This window comes from Pieris napi, chromosome 8 (assembly GCF_905475465.1).
Source record: "Pieris napi chromosome 8, ilPieNapi1.2, whole genome shotgun sequence".
Taxonomy (NCBI): domain Eukaryota; kingdom Metazoa; phylum Arthropoda; class Insecta; order Lepidoptera; family Pieridae; genus Pieris; species Pieris napi.
The window spans coordinates 4,962,655-4,968,654 of record NC_062241.1 but is presented as its reverse complement, the minus strand read 5'-3'; the positions used below and the strand labels follow the sequence as shown (position 1 = coordinate 4,968,654).

The window sequence follows — 6,000 nt, the reverse complement described above, 5'->3', positions numbered from 1 at the left end:
GGCAATAAAATATTTTTTATGTTTTACCTACAAAAAGGTAAATCTTAATATTTACTTACTCAAGTGACCTAATACAAAAATAACAAATATTACAATATCACGAACAATATATCAATTTAACTTTAATTGCTTTATTTTATTCTTTAGCTGGCATCACTGCCTACCAATTCCAGGTTTAGTAAACCTTTTAAAAAAAAAATGTTATCTTTACTTGTGCATTTTTGTGATGAAAAGGGACGTCTTTATCAGTCTCATTAAAACCACTTTTAATGTTGAGCACCGCACTTAATAAAATCGATACATTCACTAACAAATAAAATGTATGTATAGTCAGATATTCAGACTCGTATTGAAAGGTTTGTAATCTCTGACATGCAAAAAAATTATAGCTGTCAGAATTCTACGGAATTAAAAATCAGAGTATACAAGGTTTTCTTCAACTTTTCTATTAATGGACTTTTTAAAATTTTTAAATCCATAAGCTATACCTTTATTTTCAAGTATCACTTGAAATATTGCCACTGCGATGTCAAGTTAAGCACTTATTAACATTTTTGATTACCTCCCTTTCCCGTAACATCGAATCCAGGGTTTGCGAGTTACCTATAGAACAAAAAATTGGTCAAATGTACTATATGATTAAAAAAATGAAGTAATTATAATAATAAACCTTGACACATAAACAAATACACAAACAAAGGCCTAAATGAATTAATTAACGTAATAACAGCTAATGTTATTTTAAATAAATATGATTTCATACTAACTAGAAATAATTCTTGTGCGGCATTCAAACAATAAAATGAAAATTATACCATTTTTATGGACACTTGTCCCCGAATTTCACCGTTTTTGTGGTACAAGTTATAAAAGGGGATCCTAAATAATATTGTTTTTTTTTAAATTAAGTATTTCATGGTCTTTAAGCTAAAAGGAGAGAGAAGTTACACCAATACAAGTAAATTTTTTTACTAAGGCATTCAGTAACGTCTATTTAACATAAGATAGTGTCCAATAACACTCTCTATTATGCGAAGACACTCTGTTCTTGTGTACTATTTTTCCACTTACTACTGTTTAGCACTTAAGTCTAACGTACACTCACACTATTAACGTGCACACACACAACGCCAAACAAACATAAATGTAGTTTCTAGAGCTGTCAAATCATTTTTTTCTGTATGAAGTTTGACAGCGGCACTCAATACAACATGAGATCTATGACATGAGATACCTACCAATTACAATATGGACGTTTGGAAATAGATTTACAAAAATATTGGTTTGGTAGGTGTTGCTATGTAAAATTTTGTGAATGGTAGCAATTTTTACTTACCTAAAACAACGCGAAATTATCTTTCAATGAAAACCTTATAACAAATAGGTATTAATGTTCTTGATGCCAACTCGGCCACGGTGGTCTACCTCAACCAAGACAATACGGACGTATTATACAAGTGTATGCGTAGACGCAAGTAAACAGACTATTTCATAACTCTCATACTACGATGGGACTACACGACTGCAGTCACAAGACATTATTAATAACTATTTATTTACACTTTGTAATACAGAAATACAGTACAAGCAAAATAATTAAATAAAAAAGAGGGCAACTGGCGGCCTAATCATTTTCTCGCGATCTTTGAACGAACCACTGTGAGAAAAAAGTTATCGCAAGAAGTGCAAAACTACGCAGATATAAAATTATACGTCAAATAACGGACAAAAACAAAGCAAATAAAACATATTTAAACGATTTAAGGTCCAATTAAAAACGGTTACCAAAAATAATATTTACCTCGTTTAATAAGTACCTACCTAAATTCAATATCAAAAACAAAAAAATAATCATAATGAAAACTAAACTATCAGTCTACCACATATAACAGTAGCTTAGCCAGCCATTGATCCTTTCTACCTGCACCTAGTGTTAACCTGTGTTCAATCTCCAGCCTCTCAAACACTTCCGCATCATGCACAGTAGCTTGAACCGCTACCTGTCAAAACTGTCGTAAACCGCTGTCACCTCTCCCTTGTATAAGCAAAATAAAAAGTAGTTTGTTAATGCGTGAGTTTAGGTAATTCCGCTCTGATTTACGTCGTGGATGTTATGGGGGTGGGAATAAATCAAAACGATATGCCAGACTAGCTGCGACCCTGTCTTCGCTTGTTTATTGGGCTTTTATTGCATTGTTATTGTAGGTTTTAAAAATACAGCGGTTTCGACGCAAGTGAGGCGTTTGACGCGGTCTGTAAGATTTTTTTACGAATTATTACTTTTATTCAAAGCATTTATGACTAAGTTTCCTTTTTGTTGTACCTATTTCTAACTAGTTTTGATGGACCGAAACACAGTTTGTTTAAACCAGTCTAAATGTAATTTTAGTTATTGTATTGTGTACCTAACTATGCAATAAATAATAAAATAAAAAAAAAGGAATGTTGAAATATCAAACCTTATATAATAGAATAGGATTTAAACACACATTTTTGCATTATTAAATAAAAAAATATTTGAAATAGAGTATCGACACACTTCTATGTTTTATTTTACAGGAGGCTCATCTGATGTTAAGTGATACCGCCCTCCATGGACACCCACACTGCCAGAAGGTGACTGTGCTGCCGGCCTTTTAAGAATTGGTACGCTATTTTCTTGAAGGACTTAGTGAAAGTAATGTCCCACTAGACTTAGGGCCTTTATATTAAAGGTTTGAGGGTCCATGAATGATCCTTCTCGCATTGATAGTTTTTTACAGCCAGGTAAATACCTTCTAATCCGAAACAATTATTTCGCCGGAAATAAAGTTAAGGTGATGCTGCTTTGGTCTTAGCCGATTTCTGTATCTCCTTAATCATATTTCCTTATAGGGGAGCAAGAGATTCAAGTATTACGTAACGAATTTGGGGGGGGGGGGGCCTATTATAAAACATTACGATGCGGGGCGGGGATTTAATTACGCGTTATTGTTAATATTATTTTCGACTTTCCAGTAATTTACACCAAATAATGGTAACTTTTAAGTAGGTATAAACAGTCACTAGGTGGTCACAAAACGTTTTACTATACTTGGGTACAGAAAAACGTTACGGCGCGTTACATGGCGGGGGTGTCAATAATCTCCAACACTCCCTAGATAGTCTAGACGTACTTATGCCGCGATGTTTTTGTGTATCTTGATTTTAGTAAATGTTATCGATATAACACTAATTGCGAATATAGAAAAATAAAATGCCGGGATTCGAACACACTACAGGAATGTCACCTAGCCACTGCGCAATTCAGCAAAGGCTGTAGAAATATTTTAGCATAGTCCTTTGAAACGTTCTTCCTTTCATTTATTTGTTCCACAATATTTCTACAGCTACCTACTCAATGAACAATATCCAAACAATTACATTATACACAAAAGCCATAAACGGAATACACATTCAAACATAAACATAAAGCAGAGTTATTGTTAACTGTCAACAGCTATTTGTGGCTGACATACCTACATACTTTATTCTATTTACTATGGAAATCGAATAAAAGAGTGGCGGAGAGTTTATTGCCAGTTCTTCTCTTCCGTTCTACGCCCTTGATTTTAGAACTGATAGTAAATGTAAAGAAGCATTTAGCGTTTAATATGTATTTCATTTTGACGTTCATAAGTATACATTGTGTTACCTAAATGATTTTGATTTGATTTGAAAGTTTCTTAAGATGTTATAAATTAATGAACTACTACTTTTTTCTTTGATTGACATAACCTTTACACATTTAAAGAAAAAACTTTTTAAACGGATTAAAGTTATGTATTATTATAAATTTACAACTATATAGAGGACACCGTGAGCCATTTCTGCCAAAACCCTCCATCTTTTAGTCGATACCAACTCCGGGGAAATAAATAGGTACAGATAAGGCAACTTTCTCTACAGCTGTGATACTTTTTGACATCCAAAATCTTTTGTCTTCAGTCACCGTGACCACGCACGCTGTAAAGCACGCGAAACGTCGGATAAATTTAAAATTATGTTAAATAGTAGTAAATTTATAATAATACATAACTTTAATCCGGTTAAAAAGTTTTTTCTTACTACTTTTTTTAATAAATTTTCTTATAGGTACCTTTTACCTAACACGGAAGAGGCTTTATTATAGACATATGTACTTTAATTTGCTTGGACTATACTTTATGGGCCCTGGAGTCGCAGTCTGCAAAACTGTCATTTTTATTTCTTACTTGAAATTGCTGATATATATTATACATATTAAATCTTTTAATTTATCTTGAACATATGTGTTTACTACAAACCTTAAATGAGTTAGAGAATCAGAAGCGTCTTTAATCAATACACAAATTTGTAAGTTCTATTGTATGAATATAATTTCCTTTGTATTGAAGCTATTACAAAAACTCCAGTTGGCCAAGCGTAGGTACATAATCGCTTTTTAGGGGGTTACAGTCCGAAGGCCGCACGACCGCGCCGGCCGACGGCCGAGGGGAAAATGGGAAAATTCACCCCCATAGGGCAGCCATCTTGTGACGTCACCACCATTCACGGGGGACGTATTTGACGGTCACATTATATTACCCAGTTTATTTAACACCCAAACTTTTGTTTAAGAACGTAAACATTACACTAATAAACTTACAAATACATAATTAATTCAAAAGAGTAGTCCAACAGTGAAATTGTGTACTGCAAAACAATTTTGTAGTAACAATTAAAGTTCTCGCATCTTAATAATCAAAATAACCGTATCTACAATCAGCAAAGTACAAAAAGACATAAACAATACGTTATGATATTCCTTTCCTTGTAAACGTCAGTACTGGCATTTTAGAAGCCACTGAATAAAAGCGATTTAAAGAAATAACAGAAAAAGTTTTAAAGAAATCGCGATGAGTACGAAAAATAAAAATACTCTGAATACATCCCAGTGCGGGTTGAGATGGACGCGGCTTTCTGATTGGTTGGCAGATGGTTGTGGGCGGGGCGTGTGTTGGCCCCGCCCCGCCAGTTGGGGTTCTTTGTGTCCGGCTGGCCAAATGGCTTTAGGCGCTTGACGATCGCGCCGTGCGTACGGTACGTCCGTGAAACGCGATCTAACGTGACCATGTGTTAGTGTACGAATTCTAGTGTAATGAACAAAGTGCTGTGAACAGATGATGTGATTGTGAACTATTGACGAATTCTTCCAAACAGTTCCAGTGGGCTCAGAAATCTTCCAATTCCAATATTGAGCATTCCTTAATAACAAATCATTTACGTTCTTTCGCTTAATCATATGGAAAATTGCAATATATTTTTTTAAATACATTCAAATATTATTAATGTAAACAAAACGTCTTCGTAAATATCGCATCTATAAAACAATTGTTTTAGCCACGCGCTGTTATCAAAGATATCCTTTATTCAGTCTTCTACATAACAAAAGAGCGAGACACAAATGCGAACAAACGCAGCCAAAGAAACATTTGTCACACAACACTCTCTGAAACAAATGCCAAACGCACAGCACTCCACCGAACAGTGATCGCAAAACGCCAAATTGTTTTCAAACTTTGTGTCAGTGTTGGACACAGTGTATCCCAACGCTTTTCATGGTGAGTGCGAGCCATCTGCCGTCAAGATAGGCACAGAGTCGAAGCTAGCTCTGTGCGGCTGGAGCGGGCAAGCCTACGATGGCGTGGACTCGAGCCTGCTCCGGCCGCCGCAGCCTCACACGAGCCAACTGGGAACTGTGTATGCAACGAAACGGCGACGGCGGAATGGTAAAAGGTAGGTCCTATGTAAGCTTTGACAAATCCTCCCCAAATTTCAATTGATAAATGTACTTAATAGTTTCTATTAGGGTAAAAGTTTTTGAAATACTTTTCAAAAAAAGCTATGTTATCAAAGAACTTGTTTAGAATATTTCGACGTGTAGGGATACTCAATTTAATTAGTAAACGTAAAAATACTTCAGTAGTTTAAGTTTTTAGGTTGTTATTATTTTCCAACATT

The 6,000-nt window shown here is 34.8% G+C and overlaps 1 protein-coding gene across 1 annotated transcript in view; it reads left to right on the top strand.

Moving 5' to 3' along the window:
- The first annotated feature begins 5,537 nt into the window (after positions 1-5,537).
- Positions 5,538-6,000, top strand: part of LOC125051888 (aryl hydrocarbon receptor) — an 89,117-nt gene continuing 88,654 nt past the window's right edge. Inside the window, exon 1 of the mRNA XM_047652500.1 lies at positions 5,538-5,775. The gene's annotated coding sequence lies outside the window, so the exon portion shown is untranslated. The remainder of the gene's footprint in view (positions 5,776-6,000) is intronic.